Source organism: Fringilla coelebs (assembly GCF_963513975.1).
Source record: "Fringilla coelebs genome assembly, chromosome: 20".
Taxonomy (NCBI): domain Eukaryota; kingdom Metazoa; phylum Chordata; class Aves; order Passeriformes; family Fringillidae; genus Fringilla; species Fringilla coelebs.
This window is the reverse complement of record NC_140046.1, coordinates 7,393,929-7,417,264: the sequence shown is the minus strand read 5'-3', so window position 1 is coordinate 7,417,264 and position 23,336 is coordinate 7,393,929. Positions and strand designations below refer to the sequence as shown.

General features: G+C 48.0%; 1 protein-coding gene across 4 annotated transcripts in view; it reads left to right on the top strand.

Annotated features, from left to right (window-relative positions):
* Nucleotides 1-23,336, top strand: part of CAMKK1 (calcium/calmodulin dependent protein kinase kinase 1) — a 97,417-nt gene that overhangs the window by 9,634 nt on the left and 64,447 nt on the right. Inside the window, exon 1 of one of the 4 annotated variants that reach the window (XM_084219287.1) lies at nt 15,858-15,872. The exons of the other annotated variants lie outside the window; for them this stretch is intronic. The gene's annotated coding sequence lies outside the window, so the exon portion shown is untranslated. Of the gene's footprint in view, nt 1-15,857; nt 15,873-23,336 lie in introns of those variants that run through there. 4 annotated transcript variants of the gene reach the window in all.

Sequence of the window (23,336 nt, the reverse complement as noted above, 5' to 3'; positions counted from 1 at the left end):
GGCTTTGGGAACTCACATCCTCCTTGCCTTGCTCCTGTACACAGCTGGAAACACTGCTGGGTGCCACTGGCACCAGCTGAAGCTGCTCAAGGACTAAGAGGAGCAAAGCAGTTCCTTTACTTTGGAAGCTGCAATGGGAACAGCTCCTGGGCACTGGGGAGGGTGGTGCTGATGCTGATGAAAGCAGATTCCTGCATTAATACCAGATGGAATGCAGCTGCTCCTTCCTGTGAGAAGCTGGAAGGCTCTGGGTTCCCCATACCTCTCACAGGTGCTGGGGAGCAGCTGCTCCTTCCATGGTGCCAGGCAGGTCCCACATCCAGCTCTGCAGTGTGTCAAACCAAACATGCTCTGCTGATTGGGCTGGGCAAAGTCAAATTATTTGTTCTGGCTGCAGTTTTGTCTTCTTTGGAAACTCGTCATTTTCTAGTCTTTTGAGACCACCTCCCAGAAAGCATGGGGATTGCAAGTATTTAGACATATAATAATGTTGTAATTAAAATCTTTAATTTTATTTTTCTTGTTTGAGTGTAATTCCTTTGATTTAAAGGGTGGTAGTAGCTAATTGGATTCTGGGCCAGACTTGCACAGGCAGCCAGGGGGGAGGGACTGCAAATGAGTCTAGCCAGGAAATTGCACATTTAAATATAGCTCTTGGTAGGGTCAGCAAAACACCCAAGGGACAAATTAAGAGTAAAATTTCTACTGTAATGTGTTCATTTAGCTGCAGGCATAATCTTAAGGAAAACAAGGAAGCTTGGGAGTGAGAGGAGCAAATTTCAGGTAGATGTCCCTTCTGTAGTGCAATTGTGTGTTGCTGCAGGTCTCTTGTAGGCAAGTGCATCCTTCTCCTGGCTCTGGGCTGTCTGGTACATTGGCTGATCCCAAGAAGAAACCACTGAAGGGATTTTTGGGTTTGTGGGTGTTAGTGGCTTTGCTGGAGGATGGAAATCTGTAGTTTACATAATGCTGTGGGGCTGCTCCTGCTGTTACCAGCTTTGTCACAGATCACACTGTGGGAGGGAGATGGGACCAGCCACCACCTCATTCCTTGGGTTAATGGGGACAGCTTTCCCTGGGAGGCTGCTGCCTTCTGGCTGCCTGGCATGGGGCATGCCCTCCCATGGGTGCTGACCTGTGTCTCTGAGCAGGCACTCAGGAATGTGAGTGGGCTCTGTGGCATGAGATGGATTCAGCCTGAAAAAAAATAATCCAGGGAATTGAAGCGCTGGGATTGTCCCTTTGGAAATCTGCAGCCTTGTGTTTTTCCTGTTGGCACCTGTGACCCTTTCACAGATGCACAAGGTCATTGTCCCTGCTGGGGTCATGTGTGAGGAGAACAGTGAGGAGTGAGCAGCCAAAACCCAGGGTGCAGGACATGGAGCACATCTGGAGTAACCCCTGGCTGAGAGCCAGCACTGCTCTCAAGTTTGACTAACAACATTAATTTTCCAGCCCTGCTTATTTTTTGGTTCAGGCAGAGCTCAGACCATGTGCAGCAGAACTCACCTACTCCCTGGTGGCACTTGGGAACAGTCTGAGTGAGTCTTCGGCAATTGTCATTCCCTTGAAGGCTAAGTTAAAGAAATGTTGCTGGTGATAGGAGGTGCAGAAGAGCAGCTTGTTTTATGTTTCCCAGGACCTCAGACCCAGCTCTTGGTGCTTCCCCTTTCATTTTGACTGTGTCCCCAGGGGAAGGCCATGTGTTCAGGAAGGGAGGCAGAGCTTGTTGGGAATGGAGCCTGATCCCACATCCCTCCCCTCTCCACAAAAGATTCCACAAAAGCTGGGGATCATCCCACCTCTCCTGCAGTGCATCCATTGGAGGGAGATCTGCCTGACAGATCTGCAGGTGTGACCAACTGCATTGTGCATCACTTGTTCTGTATATTCTAATTAAATTGTTATTAATTATTTTCTCTTCTTTTGATATCCTATTTACCTTTTTTATCTCAACTCACAGATTTCACTTTTTTTTTTTTCCCTCAGTTCTCCCCCCCCATTCCTGGAGAGGGATCTGTGAGCAAGCAGCTGTTTGGTGTTTACCTGCCTGCCAAGTTCAACTACAACATTTAAGCTCTGTTTTTAAAGCCTGCTTTGATTCTAAGCTCTTTGAGGCAAAGCTTGCCTTTCTTAAAGCGTTAAGCACAGTGGGGCAGTGAGCTCTCTATTAATTGATGCTGTTGCCAGCCTATTGAAAAGTTGTAATAATGTGGCCAAATTTTCAAGTGTGGTCTAGGCTTTCTGCCTGGGTGTCAGAAAAGGAAAGCTAATTTCAGTGTGAGCCAAGGAGAACAGGCTGGCTGGAAGGAAATGTCATTAAGGTTCTCCTCAGGTGCCAGGTCAGCCTATGTCAAATCACAGCTGCTTCAACCTCTAAATTTCTTCCTCCTTCCCTTAAATTACTTCCAAGTGATTTCTTGCAAGTGTAACCACCTTTTATAACAAGAGAATGAAAACTGGCTGTTTTCTTTCAATACGAACAATAGAGGCTGGGCTGGGGTTGCAGAAGCAAATAGAAGAGGTCATTTTCTAAGCTGGGCATTTCCAGCTGACCCTGGGCTGTGGTCACGGGGGTGTGTGTGTGTGGTTTGCCTTCTCTGACACCCTGTGGAATTGGTGTGGGGATGCCTGAACTCCCCTGTTTGTCTGGCAGGTGTGGCACAAATTGTGCTTCCTGAGCAGTGCTTGTCGTGCTGCAGAGCTCAGTTGCCTACAGTGCTGTGGAAACTGAGAAAATAGCTTCAGATTGCAGACAAATTCAGAGATGTTCTGTCAGGGCTCCCTGAGTGACTGCTTGAAGCCAGGAGGTGCTGTCAGGAGGCCAAACTCTAAACTTTTTCCTCATTATCATGACTATTTTTAAGCTCTTAGTTTCTGCAGCAGCACTCCTCCCAACATCCACTGCTGGCCACTGTTAGAGACAGAAATCAGGGCAGGGTGGATACATGGCTTCACTCAGTGTGGCTTTTCCTATAAATGATCTGCTGGCTTGTTTTCTAGAAGCTCTTGACCTCCATCTCAAACTTGGTGCTGGTTCAGGAAGGAGCAGCAGTCACACTTCCATAATGCACATGTGGGGAAAGTTTCACCTCTTGCAGCTCCCTCTCAACATGGAAGGTCTTGGTGTCAGCTAGAGCTGGGTAGGACAAGAACCATGTAAATCAGGGCTTTTTGTAAAAAAATATATTTATTTGATCTGTTTTCCTTCTGAAATGAGACCTGTGTGAAGCTCAAGCTGTGCATCCCTGTCTGTCAGTCCTGTCTCTCACTCTGCAATCCATCAGCTTCTGGAGCCTTTGTTCTCCTGGACTCAAGTGTCTTGCAATGATTAGGGCTGCAAGGATTTGTTGCAAGTTTTCAAGGAAATGGATGTCCAGGTAGAGGGGGAAGATGTTGTGGTGAAGGGAATGTGAGGGGCTCCAGTCATTGCTTCTGCTCATACCAGGACAAGGTGGTTTATGCTGCTTCTCTCACCTTCAGTCACTTTCCTGCCATCAGTCTGGTGCCATTCTTTCCCTTCTCCTGCCCTTGATGCTTGGTCCTGGAGAAACCTTGTCCTGTGACCTCTTTTGAGGGTCAGCAGGGCTGGGCTGCTAGGAGAGCACTGCTGGCCAAAATTTGGGTTATTTGGAGAAGCAATGGACAGTGGTGGTGGGGTGTGTAAACATCAAGCCTCAGAGCTACTGCAGGTTCTCTGTGGTGGAGCAGAGAGCTTGGGGACACCTCGGAGGTGCAGGATGCAGGGAGGTTGCCTGACCACAAATTTTCAGAAACCTGAGCTTAGAGCCCTTCACTGCACTGCCAGCAGGGCTCACTTGGCTCACTCACACGATGCCACCTGGCCAAGCCATTGCTACACTGATGGAGCTGGTGTCACTTTTCATCCTCTAGGATGATCCACCTTGGACTACAGTCCTGAGCCTTTCTGAGACTGTTTATCCCTTTAAAATTTCACCTGGCAGCTTTCACAGGACCCAGAATTTGTAGTTTTCTCTTTAATACTTCATTGTCCTCCTGCAGTGTTGAGCCTCTTGTCTAGAGGTTGGAAGATGCTATGGTTTGAGGTCAGGGTGAGCTGAAAAGTGTCAGGTTAAGCACAAATTTATCTCCATGTCTCAGATCACAAACCATTAAAGGAGTTGGTGGGATGTTTGCATGTGGGTAAGAGTGGGCAAACTCAGTCCAGCTCAAGTGCTGGCTAATAAAGAGTCTAGTACAGAAAATAAGATCCTCAGAGGAGATTTAATAACTGGGGAGAATAATTGTAAACTACTTCAGAATATTAACCAAAGGCTGAATGCATCCAATTAGCTTAATGAAGCCGGGTGGTTGGGTTCTTTTTTAATCAAACAGATGGGCAAAACATTATGCACAAAAAAATGAGATCTGAATACAATGAACACATTTAATTAACAAATAAAAGACAGAGAAAGGGTTTGTTTTTCAACTTGAGAAGTGAAAGCTTCTACTGCACCAAATACTCAAGAAAGATCCTTAAATGTCATGGTGTCTTGAAAGTCTCAGATACTTAGAATTTTTATCTGCAACAACTTGGGTGTTTGAGGGGGGGGGTCAGCCTGGGGCTGGCTGCACCTGCAGGCAGGTGAGTGGGTGTGGAGGCAGAGCTGCATCACCAACCCCACTGTCCTGCAGAGCCACCAGCAATCCCTGGCTGCTGCTGGGGGCTGTCCCCAAGGGCAGGCTCAGCAGCACAAAACCTTTTCCCTGCATGCTGGTGATCACCTGTGTCCTGCAGAAGGAGGAGCCCAGGGCTCCAGGGTTAATCAGGTGTGAGGTCAGTGTCCTTGGTGAGGTGCTGGTCAATGTCCTTGCTGTCCTGAGGAGTGTTTCCCTGTGCTGTGCCCTCCTGTGTGGAGCTGCTGCAGCCACCCACCCGTGCTGCTGCTGGCCCCAGGCTGGGAGATCAGTTCCCAGCAGGTTTCACTGTCCTTGCTGCACCATTCCTGCTGGTGCCCAGTACAGACAAACTCCTCTCCTGTCTGTCTGACCAGTTTTACTGGGCCACAGAAAGCTGGTCGAAATCAATGCCTTCCCTCTCCAGACAGGAGGCTCCCTCCATGCAGACCTGCAGTGCTTATGCAAGTGTGCAATTCAGAGCTGTAATATCAGTCTTGCCAAGGCTGGGAGTGTTTGCTCTAGCCTAATAAACTGAACAAGCCATTTTGATATTAAACCTGTAATAATAACACCTTGTAGCTTAAGAGTGTGTTTTTCCCCATTGGTGGATTACTCAGCCCTTTTCTTTGGAGGCAGTGTTGAACAAAAGCAGAGACTTTCCCAGACTGTGTTTAATTAAACACAGCTCAGAGATCTCTTCATTTCAGTGCTCTGCAGACTCATCTCCAGGGCAGCTGCAAATGGAGCTTGTGCTCTGCCAGTGCTTGGGCTGGACAGGTCACTGTCTCCTGCCCAGATGTGCCTGTCCAGATGTGCTCAGGGGTGGGGAAATCCCAAAGGGAGACCCACAAAGGCTCCAGCTGCTTTTGAAACTGAGCAGGGGCTTGGTCTGAGCTGTGTAGCCCATGCAAGTGGCAGCTCAGCCAACATGCAACTCAGATTTGGGGTCCTGATTTCTACCTGCTTCTTTTTTTGGTTGCTCATGTAGCTTTGGGGGCGTTCTGAGTGCAATGGCCTGGTTATCAGCAGTCACATACAGAGTGAAGGCTTTAATTTGAAGGCTCCTCATTTCTGCCTCAGGAGTTACCCATGAGCAGATGGTGATATGCTCTGGTTTTGCTTATTCTTGCAGATTATTTGCCAGATAATTTTTCTGACTAATCCTTTGGCCCATAGGCTGTTTATAAACCTGGAGTCAGGTTTCGGGTAAAAGCACTTGTGTTTGCAAATTTTAAAATCTGTTCCTGTGCTGGCTTGCTGGTGTCACTGTGAGCAGGAGACAGTTCTCTGAGTGGCAAATGCCCTCTGCACCATGGGAGAGAGGCAGCTCCTAAAGAGGAGCCTCCTTCCCAGTGACAGGATGGGAAGAACCATGTTCAGGCCTTGTTTGGGGCTTATTTTATTTTAAAGCATGATATGCTGAAGTCCTAACCCCAGCATCAGTGCTGTGATACAGATTGACCTGCCCTGAGGTCACATTGCTGGTTCAGATGCTGTGGCAAACTTCTGCTGTCACAGAGTTTGTGTCCTGTGCAGGTGATGCTGCATAACCTGTGCACAGAAGAAGTTGGGGGATTTGCCTGTATGTGGCTGGGATCAGCAGTGATGGGGGCACTGGCACAGCTCTCCCTGAAAAGTGCTAAAAGACTGTGGTATTATTATTATTATTATTATTATTATTATTATTATTATTATTACTGTTTTGTTGTTGTTGTTAATTTATTGTTAATGTATTAGTATGTGGTGGTGATTATATTATTATCAATACTGTTGTTATTGTTGTTGTTGTTATTGTTATTACTGTTATTGTTATTCCTATTGTTGTTATTGTTTCCCCCTCATCTCTTACCACCTCTACCTTTTAAAAAAAAAAAATCAGTCTCTTGGATGTCTATGGAGAGCTGGCAGTGGTAACTGCCTGACTGATTTATTCTGGTGTTTTAACATTTACTGGATTTACATAACAGCCAAACAATCTGTTTCAGGAGTTTTATATAAACCCAGCTCTAGTGAGTCACATCCATGTTAGCAGTAATGCAAGGAGAGGCAGCTGGGGGAGTGAGGAGGTGACTTTTTCTGGGTTTCTGCATGAGAATATATTTCAGGAATGGCTGCCTGAAATATCTCTGACACCTCATAGCTGAGTGATGCTGCCAGTTCTCCTCTGCCATCAGGGGTTTGTTCTTAAACTTTGAAAGAGCAGTGGGTGCATCACATCAGTGCTTCCATTGCTGCTCCCCCCCGAGTCTGGGGGCTTTTCCAGAGCCCCCCAGGCCCTGCTGTGTGTCCCCAGCCCCACTGTGTGTAAAATACCTGTAAAATATCTGTGTGCTAGGTGCAGGGAGCTGTGGGAGCAGCAGGATGAGTCCTGTAGACATTTGCTGTTTGCTTTTTGAGTTCAAAACCACGTAGCATTTGTTTGTGGGGCTGCTCCCCACGAGGTGCAGATCAGCACAGCAGCAGCTGGGGCACAGATGTGTGCCAGCATTTCCACCTGGGCTCTGCTGACCCATGGGACAGTTCTGGGGACAGAGTTTGAGCTGGCCCTGTGCCCCTGGGCAGTCACAGCAAAATGTTGGAGCTGTTGGGGAATCCCTGCAAGAAGTTCCCCCCCAGCCCCTCCAGGGCTCTGGGATTTCCCTGGCAGAGCCAGGTGAGCAGGGCTTGTTCCTTGGGGACAGCAGGGGTGAGAGCCATCAGCACAATTAACAGCAGGGCTTTCCCAAAGCCTGGTGAGTAACCTCAGCTCCTTTCCAGGCACTCTAACTTTGGCATTCCCTCAGTTGTCCCCTGCAGTTGTATGAACACAGCAAATCTGCCAGGGGCAGCCTGTCCTCTCCTGCTCCAGAGGCTCAGAGTTTTCACTTCTGAAAATCCCAAGCAAGACCCAGCTGGGTTTGAGCAGCCTGGTTTGTGCTGCTGCCGGGTTTGAGGTCGGCTGTTCAGCTAAGCAAGCTCTTCTCTTGCTGCTTATTTGAATTCTTGTCTTCAGAATGGAAAATAAATGCTGGCTGATGAGATCTATTACAGCACTAATTTTAGAGCGTGCCAAACAGTAGGAAATTGTTTTCAATCTTCACTCTCATTTCTCCTTTATTTCACCCTTCCATTTGGGAAAATTGCCTTTGTCATTCTTCTAAGTGCCCAGTGATGTCCTGCTCACTGATATCTTCAGGCATTCTCCTTCCAGCCCCGTTTTCTGACATTTCTTTGTTCACCCACTTGACATTGCAGTGAGAGGAGCTCTCTGCAGGGTTCAGGCAGCAGTGTTGGCACAGTGCAGGCGCTGAGTGCTCAGCCAGCTGGGGTGTGAGATGCCAGCAGAGCCCCTGTGAGCTGGGGGAGCAGGGGAGGCAGCACCACAGTGGAATTTCTTATCCTTGTGTGCCCAGGGCTTTGTAAGTCTTTCCAGCCCCACCCCAGCCTGCTTTCTTGATGAGCAAGAGGGAAAATATGAATTTCCCTCTCTTCTGGTGAAGAGTTTAAGAAGCAGTCCCAAAGCTTCAGTGTTTGTCCTTGGCATTACTGAATACCTGAGCCATTGCTCAAGAGGTTGGAGCAGGCAGCGAGTTAGGAATCAAAATGCTTCATCAGTGCCAGAGGGAACAGTGCTTCACAAAGTCTGGATTTTTAGGACATGATTCCTCTTCACAGGTGGAAAGTCCCACTGGTTTAAGAAGAGCTTGGATGCCTGGCTGGTGCTCTGCTCTGACCAAGGTGACTGCAGGCATCAGTCCCTCCCTCAGCACTGTGCTTAGCAGAGCCTCACTGAGCTCCACATTAAAGCTGGTGGCACAAGTCCAGTTGTTTCACCCTGTGGACTTTTCTGAGGCTCTCTGGAATACATTTCATGGTTTTGGCAACCACGTGTCCCTGACAGCAGCTGCTGTGACCATCAGCACAGAGACTTGGTGCCTGCCCTGGAGGGCTTTGAAAATCTTCTCTCTCCTGCCCCTGGCTCCCTCACCCCTCCTGCTCCTTCACCCTCCTGTCATCCCTTGGCTGGCAGCTGACAGTGGCTTTATCCCTCAAAAAGAGCTGTCTCTTGCCCTTTCTTGTGCTGGAGAGGGGTAAAAAGCTCCCTGCTCCTACCAATTACCATTCCATGCCTGTCCCGGGTGTGCTCCAAGCCCTGCAGCTGCTCGAGGTGTCAGTCCCCAGGAATTCAGTGGTGAATGTCTTCATAGTCTTTGTGAACATAGCTGAGATTAAACCCTTTACTGAACTAAATGTGGTAACAGCTAATCCCCTGGAGACAGTCACCTGGGCCCTGCACACTGAAAAGAGGCTTTGCTGCTCTGGTTAACTGCCCTGGCAAGAACATTCACTCCTGCTTCTTTTTGGGAATGAAAAGCGCCTCTCCAGGAGAGTGGAAGGGATTAGGTGCCAGCTGGAATATAAAGGTAGGGTTTGTGCACCTTCCTGATAAGTTTGTAGCTTACAAGTCTGCTCAGCCCTGGTGGGGTGGGTGATTTTGGCTGAGTGTCCCTGGGCTGTGGTGGAGAGGGGACTGAGGCCAGTGTGGGGTGTCCCTGGTGGGGGTGAGCAGCTCTTGGTCCTGCCTGTCCTGGGGTGTCTGCAGGGCTCTGGGGCTCACTATCATAAATTAAGCCCTGTCAAACTGGCCAGCCCTCCACAAAGGGCTGAAGCTCATTTAAACCTTGCTAAGAGCCAAATGACACTAACCTTTTCCAGCCACTTAAGGCAAATGCCAAAGGCTGTGGAAAGCATTCCAGCTTTTTTCACAACCCTGGTTTGCTTTACTGGGGGGAGATCTGCACTAATTTCTTAATTATTACTTTTTAACACAACAGTTTGTTTCGAAAGCCTAATGTAGAAACTCTGTCTCCATTACAAGCGAAGCTCCTGTACTTCCGTGAAGGTTTCTTGGGCTGTGTTTTCGAGGTCAGGATTTTATCTTGGTGCTGGTTTCTGTGGGGCTGCATGGACCAGTTGTGCCCTGGCAGGAGTGCAGCCTGAGCAGTGAGCATCACGTGTGACACTTGCTGAAGAGAGCTGTAAACCAGCAGCCTGACTGACTGAAAGGATTAAAACAGGTGTATAAACTTTGTCCATAAAATAAGGTAAGACTGAGAAAAGTTTAAATACTTCTATTTAGTATTCTTTGTTCAGAGTAAATTTGAATGCTCAAGCTACTTCCAAAATTCTGTTACCTTTCAACCTGTCTTTCTCCTACAGAATTTTCTATTTCAAGTAAATAGCACAGAGTTAGCTCAGAAGGGAAAACATACAAGTGTCACTGTTCAAAGTGTGCTTTATTGGTTAGGTATTTATGGGAGACGTTCAGGAAATGAGTAAACACTTGAAAATATGTGTATTATTTATTATTATAGCTGGTTAATTACCACTTGAAACCTTTTGGTCAGTGTTGTAGCTCTCTGCAGTCTTCACCAGGGAGAGTCTAAGGTGGCATTTGTCCCAGATAAATGTTTCAGGAGATGCAAGTGCTGCAGTGGATTTATGGACAGTGGGAGATTGAGCAGTGGCAGGTGAAAGTGTGGCACTTGGTGTGAGCACCAGGGGAGGTGAGTGAGATGTGGGCCTGGGAGGTGCCTGGTGATGGCTCAGTCCTCCAGCCCCAGCAAGAAAATTGCTGGCCCCAGTTTGTGGAGCAGCACCAAGGTGGGGTTAACGTGTCTGACTCTGTCTGATGGAGTGATGACAGCCAGGAGTTTAAACTTGGCTCCCAAGCTTTGGGCTGCCAGCAGGGACTTCTGCAATGCTTCTTCACTGCTTCTGCAGCAGTGGTTCCTCCTCCAGGCTCGAATAGAGAAGTGCATAAAAAAAACAAAGTGGCTCTTACCTGCCCCAGCCATGGAACTGGTTCTGAATCCAAGGGCTCTCAGGGCACACCCCAGCAGCCTGCTGGCTCCACGTGCTCCCTGGACCCTTTGTTAGATGTTACTGGATGGGAAACCATGCACCAGCATCTCTATTCCTGCCCAGACTCCTGAGCTGTGCCTGGAAATCCTCTTGGATTCATGCAAAGCCTGGTTGTGAGCAAAGCACAGATCCCATCCAGCAGTGCTTCCTGAAGCAATACATGTCCTTAAGCATTTGCTCAGCTCTAACAAGACTTAAGCATACAAAGCATGTGTCGAGATACTTACTTACTTCTAATCTGCACATCTTGAAAAACAGTGTGATAAAATCACAGTGGAAGGGGTGGCAGGACTCTCTGCCTTCAGCAAAGTTGATGTCATGCTCAGTTTGCAATGGGAGGAATCCTCTCTCCCTTGCTGTCACTGTTTCCTCTGGCACTGGCCATCCCTGCAGGACTATGCTCATTTAACCCTTCCCCAAAAAAAGTTTGCAGAGTGCTGCCATCAGAAAAGTTCCTTCATCAAATGACTCCTCTGCGGGAGAGGAGTGAGTGGGCCTGGAGAGGAGTGGAAGAGTCATAAGAGAGATGCATGAAAATGCTTTTTATGGAATGAATAATTTCTGTTCCGGAGGCGGCGGCGCCGTATTTCATTCTAATTTGGGCATTTTTGGGGAGCGCGTGATGGATGCCCCACGAGGGGTGCAGGAGGCTGTTTCTCAGCAGGCTGTCATTCCCCTGCTGCATTCACCTGTCAGTTCTACTGTGGAGACTCCTCACCCTGAATGCCATTATCCCATTCCCACAGCACGTCCCTGAAGGGCCCATCCCGCCCCTGCAGCTCTGGGAGCCCCTCTGGAGCTGTGCTGAGCCTCCTTTCTCCTGGCTGTGCCTTTGCTGCACTGCTGAGCAGGAGCCTTCCTACCCCAGGTCCATCTGGGGCTGTCCCTGGCCTCCCCAGCCCTGAGCTGGGTGGTGCTCCAGGCTAACTCCAGCCAGCACAGTGTGCTTTTCCTTACTTTGCACGTGCTCATCCCTGGCTCCCCTCTGTCCCTGACATGCTCCATCCCCCTGGGAAAGGACTGGCTCTTGCTGAGCCTGGGCTGGGACCCTGCACAGCATCATGCCCAGACTCTGCTGGATCAGGAAAGGTGCTGCTGGCACTGGGGCTCTGCTTTCTTCCCATACTTGTAGTCCTGCCCTTATAAAAAAGGCCATTAAGAGTTTTGTTTTGCTGCAGTATAAACTTCAGCCAACTCCTTCCTCTTGCCCTGTCCCCTTAATGAGGAGTGTGTGTGTGTTAAATGCTGTGAGCCCCAGCAGAGTCTCATTGCAAAGTAAACAGCAGAGTGGGACTTAGGCAGGTCTTTTGTTACTGCTGTACAGGGCTTATGTTAATAACAGCTGCAGAGATTGAACCCAATCCCCCATGAGCTTTCTGAGAGTCTGATTAATCTGTTTAACAATGGATCTGGGTTTTTGTTTTGATCTTTTCCATGGGAGTTAAATTTTTGTCCCTTTCAGAGTAGCTGTGGATCATGTAAGCTCAGCAGTATTGTTATCCTAATTGGCTTCAGGTCCATCTCTATCCATTAACAAGGGCTTACAAGAGGCACCCATCACCACGGCATCAAAATGCTTCCCATGCCAAAAACACTGGATAAAAACATACTCACATGTGCACACACTTATTTTGGTTTGTTGGAAAGTGCAAAGACATTCTGATGGAGAATCAGGCATGATTGTATTCTCCAAATAGTCACCTTTGCAAATCATGCTTTTCTGCTCGTGCTGGCTCTGGGCCATTGGAGAAAGATGTCTTTCCAATGAGCTTTGGGCCAGCCCCTGGACAAGCAGAATTTTGCATTTCTGTTGTTCATGGTTCATACTGGGTGATGGCACTGGTGCTGTGCACGGGATAGGGCTGGTGACAGACCCTGACTCACTTATTGTCTAAAAATCAAGATACAGCAAACAGAGGAGAGAAGGGTGGGGAAGCAGGGAAAGAACACAAATTTTTAGCCAGACAAGTGTCCTCTGGGTAAACCACAAATGCTCTGGCCTGCTTTGACTTTGTGAAAATTACAGCAGCATATGGGGAAGCAGAACATTTAAAGTGAAGATGCAGATGTTGAAGGTAACAGGATTTAAAGACTGCATGGCACAAAATACAAGGAATGTTCCACTATTTATAGCAGAAGCTTTTTCCTCTTTTGATTCTACCTCTTCTTGAATGCACTCAGTGTTTGCTTTTCATGTGTGAATGCTTGTAAAAATGGAGCTCCCTAAACAAACGTGGAATGTTTATATGAGTTAATGACTTGAGAGAGCTCTGGTTGTTTAAACCAGAGTGGCAGTGCAGCTGCCTTGGCTGCAGTCAGTGCCCCTCCAGGAGCAGATCCTGTGCCAGCAGTGGGACAGGATGGTGGTGGCTGCACACAGATCCATCCCTGGGGAGCCCTCTCATTATTGACTTCACTAATGAGCTTATGGTGGGGTGGGAAGGAGCCTTCCCAGTGGCTGAGGAATCTGTGTGCAGTGTGTAACCTCTCTGGGACTTGTGCAGAGTGAAACCCTCAGCTTGAAATGGGGGGCTTGTAAATGGTGATCTTTATAAAGTGTTTTACCCTGGGTGTTTTCCTGCTGCCTCTTTGCTTCCCTCTGAATTGAGTGGCCAGGAAAGAGCTGTGGCACTGTGCTGCTGGTTACCTTGGGGCCAGTCCTGCCTTGTCCATGGGCTGGATGCAAACAGCTGACGGAAAGGGTTTGCAGAGGTGAGGTTGTCCTAAGACCTCTGTAGAGAACTCCCAGAGAAAGGGACTGAGGAAATCAGTAAGCTGCTTTCTACCTGCCTCTCTCTTCCCCCAGGGTACAGCTATTTGTCTGCTCAGAGGATCTCTCTGTCCTTGAATTCCCTTTTCCCCAGTTCCAGAGGCATGCACTCGAAGGGCCATGGCACCATGCTGGCCTGCCATGCTCCAGCAGGCAGTGAGGGATGGCCAGGGCAGCTGGAGGGGGGCAGTGAAGCCCTGCTGCCCTCTGAGTGCTTGGCAGGGCAGAGGCAGACACAGAGCAGTTATCCCAGTGGGGAGCAGGCAGATCCCATGGTGCTACAAGCACAGCAGAAGAGGTGGTAATTTTATTTTGAAGGATGCCTTTAAGATGAGAGACAGGATGTGTTTGCCTGAGTGTGAAGTGGATTTGTGCTGGAGCTGCTGTGCACTCATGAAGGCTGTTGGGTTTTCCTCCCTCCTGGAGACTTTGTTGGTGCATCCCATTCCATCACCACGGACAGCAGTGGAGGATGATGAGCTGGTGGGATTGCAGCTCTTCCCTTTATCCTGTGTGCACAGGTGTGTGTGGGAGCATGTGCCATCCTGGGCTGTGCTCACAGCTGAGCTGTCAGTCCAGGGACCTCCATCCAAACCCTCTGGGGGTGAGTGTCAGCCCACTACAGCTTCAGAGGTGTTTGCTCTAACAGTGCTGAAAACCAGCTTATCCTCTGTTAATCTTGTACCTGCACCTGCAGGCAGCTGTAAGGGGCCTTTGTGGAGATTTTCAGCCTTTTCATCTTTCTTCATCAGTGCTGGCAGCTGCTGCTTTGTGGTAGCATCAAACTTTTTCTGGGCTGTTTCTTTGTTTTTGTCTCTTCATCCTCAGGCCAGCCTGTTGTGTGGGCTTTCTTCCATTCTGTTTCCAGAGGTGGGATCTTCCCTTTTAGCAGATTATTTTGTGGTGATCTTGAAGTTCTTGGAGGGACGTGGGATGTAGAAAGGTGGTCAGGAGCCACGGACAGACATGGTCTAATGTTTCAGACAAGGAAGATCACAGCCACACCAGCACAGCAGCTGTGAAGCCAAGGCTGACTGTGTTTAGGGGATTAAGTCCTGTTATTTGACCTCAGTTTGTGAGTTGTGGTCACTGGATTTAGAGCAAAGGGATGAAAAGCTTTCCTCAGTGCCAAAGGGAATAATGAAGGCAGAGCAGCCTTGGCTCCGTGGAGGAAGCAGGGGGGTGGTGGCAACTTTTAACATATAGTCCAGCAGAGGCAAATTGCACATTCACCCCTGGTGAGAAATCTCTGTTCTTTTACCCTTGTTTATGTAAAGGCAGATGCTCACAGGGCTGCCCATTCAGGTGAAAACCCTGGCTGTGTTCTCCTGTGATTCAGAAAAAGAAAAATATTCAGAAAACCTAAAGCTGTGGAAATGCAATACCAAGGCACTGGTCATAGTGTGATGTCAGAGGAATGGTGTGGAACACCTCAAATTAGTCCTTTGAAGTTATTCCACTTACAAGTGTGCTTTTTGTGCTGTGCTGATGGAACACAGAGATAGCAGCAGCCCTAAAGGAAGGCTGTGTAGGGGGCTGTAAACCAGGCTGAACAGACTCATCATTTTGGGGGTGTCCAGGCTGTTTGCTGGGTGCATCACTGCTGCTGTGCTGTGCCCTCCAAGGACAGGCCAGACCTCACCAATGTGCTCACCAGCATTTTTGGAAGAGGGCAGGGCAACATCAGCCTCAGATCTCCTGTTGGATCTTAAGGCAGCATTTCAAAGGCATCAAGGTGTCTGTTGGGGTCTGTTAAGAAGGATTCTTGGGGATCACATCTTCTCCCCAGCACACTTCCCTGCCTGTGAACATATCCCAGAGGATGTTTGTGAAGATGAGCAAATGTGCTTTGTGAGGTGCTCATGTTCCTCCAGAATGGAGAGATATTTAAGCCTCATTAGTGGTTTGACTTAATGCTTGTGCAGCTTCCTGTGAGAGCTTTTGGGAGAGCAACAGGAGGAGGTTGAAAGCTTTTGGCTGCCGTCCTGGCACAGCCTGCAGTGAGCCCTGCTGGCATCCTGCTGCCAGGAGCAGGGCTCGTGTTTGCCTTTGCAGGGTGCTGAGCTGCACAGGGGCTGGTGCCAGTACAGCTTAACTCAAGTGTTGGCTGAGGCTGGAGGCATCTCCAGAGCTGGCTTTCAGATTGCTGTGTAATGCAGACTTGCCAGCAGGTTTTGCTCTGCAGGGTTTCCTGGCTGTGCTCTGTCTATCATAGCAGGACAAGATAAGCTGCAATTACCTTGGTGTTGGAAACAAGAGCTTCTTCCTGGCCTTGGAGTGCTGCTGCATTAATGCATAAAATGGATAAATGGTTTAGGTAATGAAATGACTTGGAGATGGTCATGGATTGAATAAGATTTCCAGAGCAAATGTGCTTACTCATCAGATGACTCATGTCTTAGTCACTTTTGGAATAAGTGGTTCTCTTTTGGGTGCTTCCAGAATGGGATGGGTGGGGATGAGCTGAAGATTTCCACTCCTGCTTTTGATAATTTTTTTTTAATAGCATCTAGGACCTGATGGAATGTTTCATCAGAAGAGGAAACAGCTCTATCTTGTGAGTATGGTGTATCCCAGGAGATTTTCCTTAATTCCACAGCAATGTGAAACTTAAATGTTGCTGTTTTCTTCCTGGTCAGGCAGAGTGAGCTCAGCCTTTAGATTAGACTTCTCAAGTTTTGTTCTCATCTTACTCTAGTGAGCCCCTTTTGTGGGTAGGTGCAAGTCTGAGCCTATTTTCAAACTCCTGTGCCACCAGCAGTGAGTAAAAGCACCCTCAGATGGAAGCTGTCCCCTGAAACAGTCAATATTGCTATGCAAATAAAACCTTGTTCTCAACTTTTACTTACAGGTAATTATATTTTTTCTATAACCAAAATATTGATGAAATTGAGTTATGATTCTTCAGAAGCCTGCACATGTGTAAGCAAGTGAATAGCATATCTGAGAGCCTAGGGAAATTCCTTTGTAATCCACTGTAAGCTTTATAAAGCAAGCCAACCTATTGGATTTTTCTTCCTCTTTCTGATCTTTCACCTCTCTGATCTCACAGTCGTAATGCAGGCAATTCCTGATCTAATTCCTGATTAGTGTGGGTTCCTGGTGGATCAGTTGAGCTCAGTGGGATCTCTGCATCTCCCTTGGCCCCTGTGGCTGGGCTGCAGCTGAAGGGGGAAGAGTCACACAGGGCATCACCTGGGGCTTTGCTGCTGGCTTAGGCTTAGGCTTTGCTAAGCTGGATGTGGCTAAACTCTGATCTCTGCTTCCAGTGTTGAAATCAGATGCAGTGTGTGAAAGCACAAGCCCAGTTTTGGTTTGTGTCAGGAATGATGATGTGGTGCTGTTATAGGTCTGTTCTTACAAAGGTGTGTTCATTATAGGAAGAGAACAAAGGTGCCTGAAATAGGCAGAGAGCAGGAATCAGAAATGTGGGATTCTCTCACTGACCACTGAGGTGGTGTCTGGGTGACCCTGAGCAAGAGTGTCTCTTCCTCACTGCTCTGTGTAAATGTGGTTTTGGCCCTTGGTGAGTAGGCACTGTCGTGGCAGGTGACAGGCACCGTGGAAATGTATTAGGCAAGATTTTCAGAAACAGCTGAAGAATTGGATTTTATTGTTAAACAGAACTGGTGAAAGGAAAGCTAAAAATAGTTTTCCTATGGGTGTCTTTTGTCAGGTAATAGAGAATAATTCGCAGGCTTGAGGTTTTCAGTTTTCTATAGTTGCCTGTGCTAAATCTCCTGGGTCACAGGTGTGGAGGATTTCATCAACAGTTCCTCTCAGATAATTCAAGTCAAGAGGAATGAATCTATCACTTCCTCAAGAAGTTTTCTTGTTTGCTCTGTCTCTTAATTGCAGAAGAAGGGGGTTTTTGGGTTCTGTTTTAAAATGTTTTTTAAATTCACCTAACTAATTTACCTGTAGTTGCTAGCCCCAAAGGCAAAAGAATGGTACTAATACACTATAATATTATGATTATAATAATAGTAGTAGTAGTAATAGTAATAATGTCAGTGTTTGGCTGTTGTTACTGAGCAAAAAGCCCTTCCAGATGAGGATAGTTCAAAAGTTGCCTCCAAGGGAATCTCCTCTCCTCACTGACCATGCAGAGCTCTCTGAGTTGCAGTGTGCACTGGTGAAAGGAAGAAAGATGGATGGAGGTAAACCCCTCCTAAGAGGATTAATGCAATGAGAGTTATTCTGATAATGCCTTGACAAGAGCCCTGCAGGCCTAAGAAAATGGAAATGTGGAAGAAAATGTTGTTGGCCTCCTGTCCTCCTGGGAAAGGAGCCCTGGAATGGCTCCCACAGTAACTGGGCAGCTCTCTCTCAAACACATGTGAAACACATTTCCCCAGACACTCCTATGAGCATTTCCACATGTTTTAGGCTGTGATTTTCTGTGTTGTTCACGCTTTGGCACATGGGTGATCATCCCTTCTGATGTCCTGAGAGCGCAGTTAAAGTTCAAGAATGTGTTTAAGTGTTTTGCTGGAGTGGAGCCAACATCTCCATCCCAGAGGTGAGCAGCGTGTTGGGAAACTCAGTGGCTGCACACAGACTGATTGTTCTGGGATGCAGCCTGGAAGGTGCTGAGCACCCTGGCTGGTAGCCAGCAAGGCTTTTAAACACATGCTTTACTTAGTTTTTTCACATTGTTACCAGTCTTGTTCTTTGATTTTTCTTCCCATAGCAACTGGAGAAGGATACCTGAGCAGCCAGAGCAGTGCAATTCCTTTGCCAGTGACACCCCAACCTGTAGCACAGGGATTTCTTCCAGGACATGGGATACAGCTGTTGGGATCAGCTACTTCAGAGCTTTCCTTCTTTGCTCCCTTCCTGGGCAGGGGGCAGGCCAGGCTCTGTGAGCAATGTTCAAACTACATTTGTCAACCACATCCCATCCTTCCACACGTCTTTGCTTGATATTAAACTGCACAGATCATATTTTCTCATCACCCTTTCCTCTTAGACAGTGTTTGCCTTTCCCCTGCCTTGAAAATTTTAGCAGCAAACAGCCAAATTGAGGTTTTATTTGCAAGTGGTATCAGCTGCAGTGGAGCCCAGGGCAGGGAAGAGAGGAGCCCAGAAATTTGGTGGAGGTTGATGGCTTCTAAATCTTGTTTTCAAAGTTTTGGCTTTGCCTGCTGTAAACAGGAGGAAGGTGGGAGGCTGGAAGGTGACTGTGCAGAGAGAGGTGCCCTGAGTAGCTGTGTCTGTCTGTCTGTCCCTGCAGCTGGGGCAGTGCCTCCTGCAGCTCCCTGGGGCATGCAAGGCAGGGTCAAAAACTCTCTGTTCACCTCCTTGCCAGCAGATTTACCCTCTGCTCTGCTCCTGCACCTGCTGACCTGGTGAGCAGAAACTTGCCTTGCTCCTGTGGCTTTGCATCATTTGTAACACTTGAGAAAGAGCCCAGCTGGTTGAGTATGTTAAAAACAGGACAGGACTCCCGGTACTGGAGCAATTTCAGCATTTATTATAGTAAAATAAACCCCTAAATCAGGGGGCCCAGGCTGGGCAGGAGCGTTCCCTCGAGGATGGAGAGGATGGAGCAGCGATGGCCCTGATGGTCCAGGGGGAGTGGGACACATTCCCTGGGTCAGATGTCCCTTTTTATCCTGTTTTTTGTTCTTTTGGATTGGTTTCTGTTTGGATCCTTCATTTGCATGAAGGTTTAAGGCCCATTGCAGCTCTGTCCAGGCTGGCTTGTGCTGCACTTTACTGAGGTGTGCTGTGGTACCTTGGGTACTGTATTTCTCATAACTGCCCTTTGAACCCCTTTTACCATATCCAGACTAACAGTACATGCTTAACAATTATCAACTATTTTACAACAGTTTCTAACCTGTTTTTAACAGAGTACAATGCACAGCCCTTGTCCTGAGCCACAAGAACAGCAGCCCTGCTTTGGTGTCCCAGGACAGCCTGGAACCCAGCCTGGGTTCAGCCTTTTCATGTTCATTTTTTAGCTAAAGTTGCACCTGGGAACTGTAGTTGGCCCTTTGGTGCTGTAAAGCCTTTTCACTCTGGCAAGTGCTGAGTTGTGACCAGCCTGAATTTCAGGGATAGCACTGCAGTGACTTTAAAAGAACAGCTTTCTCCCCAGCAGCCTTTGCCTGGATAATCTCCAGTCACTGACCTCTGGGCTTTGAAAGTGCATTTAGGCTTAAAGGGCTAAAGCTTAAGGCTTCAAAGGAAGTGGGAAGCCTGGTGCCCTTTGCATTTCCAAGTGTGGGATGTGTGTAATTGTTGTGGTGTACCTGGTTCTGACTCCTGTGGGATCTGTTGTTCATCCCCCAGAGCCTGTTCCCTCTGTCCAGAGCCTCTCTGCTGCCTTTGATGCTGTGCAGGTTATCTGAGGACATGTTTTCAAGTCCTGGGGTTTCTAGAGACGTGAGGATTATCAGAAGATGGAAGTTATCCATGTGGAAATAGAACAGATTCTTGGAGCTCTGAATTTGAAGTCCATTTGTCTTGTCAAACAAAACAGAGTTCACTGGTTTTGCCTTGCCCTGTGCAGTTTTGTGCTTTGCCCCTTGCCTGGGGCTGTGCAGATTGGCAGAGCTGGTGGAGCCCTTCAGCCCAGAGACATTTAGAGATGGGTGCTGGGATAATTTCCCTGGTTTAAAACTCTTTGCAAAGATCACCTTGAATAGAAATCTCTATTCTACAAACCCGTGTTTGTACTGCTGGGAAGAAGAAAGCCTGCAGTGTTCTGTGCTTACACTTTTATTGTAGATTTGCAATCCTGGAAGAGGTGGAAATTAATGTTTTTAAAATGCTGAAAAGACTTTTCACTGCAGCTGGCTTACAGAACTAAGCAACTTGATATATCCCCTGAAATACCTCCAGATCTCTCAAAGGCAGCTGAAAGCTTTCTCCTTATCTGGGAGGGAGATAAACCTCTAAGACCTGATACATATAAATGCTAACTTGTTCTGCCTGGTGGCTTGTTCAGCTCGTTGTGGATGCTTTTTAAACAATTGTTTAAACGCTGCTGGTCTGTGCTGTGAGATCTAAGCCTGGCAAAGGTGTATGATGCTGAATTCTTTTGCTGCGTTGATGATCTGTTTGTGTCCTTTCCCACATCCTACTGTGTTGCTATTAGGCTGAATAACCAGCATTGTTCTGCAGTGATTTGCTTTCTGCCATTGAATTTTTATGTGTTGAGCAGCAGGAGGAATTCTGTGAGCACCTGGAGAGCAGAGTTAGCCATGGCAGGCAGCAGAGAAGGTGCTGTGGGTGCAGGGGAGAGCTGAGAAATGGGCTGGTGAAATGAATACACTGGGGAGGAGGGCAGAGATGTCCTGGAAGCATCAGGGTGCCAATGTGCAGCTTGAGCTGAGACTCTGCTGTGGAGCAGCAGCCTGTCTGTACAGCTCCAGGTGTGCAACTTCCCTCCCCCCTAATTGATTTAATTACTGGTGTATCTCATGGGCTCTGCTGTGGAGGCAGGATGCCTCCACAAGTCCCACAAGATCAGCTGTTGTGTGCACTGGGTTTCTGTTCCTCAGGGTGACAGGCTGGTGAGTGTGAGAGCTGCCTTGCAGGCTCCCTGCTGCTCCTGAGCCTTTGCTGCAGGCTGGGCTTACCAGGCTTAAAAACCAGACCTTACACTAAAACCAGAGGGCAGGTGCCTTGTGCTGTGGCTGTTCACACAAATCTGTGCTTGAGCTCATTGCTGTGAATTCTGCTCTCAGTTCTGTTTCTCTTCTATTCCCTTTTCTTTCTCTCTGTGCCACAGAGGTGCTTTCCACAGGCTGCTTGCTGCTGCCCTGCTCCTGCTGTCCAGCAAAGTCACCCAAGGGCTCTGGTGGCTGCACTGGCTTAGGGACAGGTTTGGTTTGGGTGCCTGGTTCTGCCCCAAGAGACCAGTGGGGATTTGGCCATTGTGGAATATTAGACTTAGCCCTTGCAGTCCAAGAGGCTGTTCAGGTCCTCTTGATTTCTTCATTTTCAATTTGTTTATCACAGCAAACAGTGATACACGAGTCTGTATCATCTTCTGGGGCAATTTTGAGGTTCATTATGGATTGCAGCAGAACATGGCTCAACTGAGACCAATCTCTCTCCCTTAGAACAACTGAAAACCTTCTTTTTCTTTAACTGCCATTTACCTGGCTATGGTACAGATGTTTGGAAAGCCATTATTGCAATGAAGGCCCTAAATATTAAAGCCTCCCTGCTTCTGAGGCAGTTGTTTTGCTCATTAATCAACAGAGCTTGGCTACTGCCTGACTTGTTAGTGTTTTACAAATAATCTAAGTCTTTCAACTTTCATATAATCTGACATTCTCAGTTATTTTTTGAAGCACCCCCTCACTGGCTGTTTAAATCCACCTCCAGCAAGCTGTGCTCCCTGCCAGGGCTGCCTCCTCTCCTGGGAATCACTGCCTCTCAGCCCAGCAAGTGAGAGCAAGCCATGGCTCTTCTTCCTCCTCTTCCTCCTGCTCCTCTCCCCTGCTCCTGCTCAGCCCCAGGAGCTGCTCCCTGCCTGGCACAGGTCCTGCACTGACCCTCCTGGGGGAGCTGCTCCTGTCTGTGCCCACCTCGAGCTGTAGCACCAAGCACTCTCACAGGTGCTGCTTTTCCAAGGGGTTTCTGGGGAGCAGCTTTCCCTGTGCAGCATGCAGGTTGCATTTGGGGTATTTCTGCACTCCTGATGCTGACTGGAACAGGGGGTTGGGGTAGGCAGGCTCTGAGGTCTGAGTTGGTGTTGGCTGAGAGCAGCTTTAGGAATGGGTTTTTGCCCATGTTGTCCAGGCTGTGTGTGCATATCAACATGCCAAAATCCTTCCCAGTGCTGTCCCTAGGGTCACTTGGAAGTGGGCAGAGCACCCAGTTAGGCTGGTGGTCACACAGCAGGACTGGAGGTGGGCTCTCTGCCCCCACCAGCCTCCTCCATCCTCCCATCCCTCACTGCCACCCTGTCAGGAGCTGGGATCAGGCTGGCACGGTGGCCAGGCTCCTTCCCCACAGGGCTTTTGTGTCCCTTGTCACAAGGACAAATGGGATGTGTTACAGTCTGAGCTCAGGCTGTCACCAGAGTCAGCGTGGAGGTGTGTGCTGGGATGTGCTGGTCTGTGGTCACTTTGGGCTGCTGCAGGCACGGTGAGTCACAGCACCTGGCATCCCTGAAAGCAAAAACTGTGGGATATGTGGGCTGAGTGCCTCTCACTGCCTGCTCCTCGTGCTTTCCCAGCCGTAATTTGCAAAATAAAAGCTGCTCTGATGCTCGTACACTGATAAACAGCTTTAAGAGATTAAAGCAGAAGTGAATACAGCCCAGCAGCAGGAGCTGATGCCCACAAGGCTCACTGAACCTCTGCTATGAAACACAATAAAACACAGCAGCCAAACCTGTCCTGCCAAAGTCATTTGTAGTCAGGGCTTGAGTACAAAGGAGCACAACTCCTCTTCAGTTCTCTGGTGTTGCCCCCACCAAAGACATGGTTAAAATGTGCCAACAGAGCTGCACTCAGATAATGCTCTGGCAGGGCTCCTGTTTCACCTGCATTATCTGGAGTGTTTAATGTTAATATCACTCTCACTTAGATAGACTTGGCATTCCTCAGTGTTTTCTTGTGACAGAAATTTCCTTAAGTAGAAACTTTTTTCTTCAGAGCAATTTTTGGTTGATTATTGCTTATATATGCAATTAGTGTAATTGCATCTGATTATGCAAATGTATTTAACCATATAATTAGAACATGGAGGGATGAAATATAATGTAGTTGGGAAATCTTTTGTAAAACTTTCCAGGCTCAGGACTGTGCACAAGGTGATTGTTATCTCTTGAATTGTAGGGTGGTAGACTGCAGGTCTTGGTTCGGCATCCTGGCTAGTTTCAAAACTTATTTTAAATATGGTATTAATTGCTCTGAAAGGTAGTTACATGGCCTTCATGGTGTGTAGCTTCTGTTTTTTACATGAAACATCAGGAGGTCACTGCTGAGCTCAGCCTGTGTCCCACGTGTGCCTCTACACTTTACATGCAGGGCCATGAAAGCCTCAGTCCTTT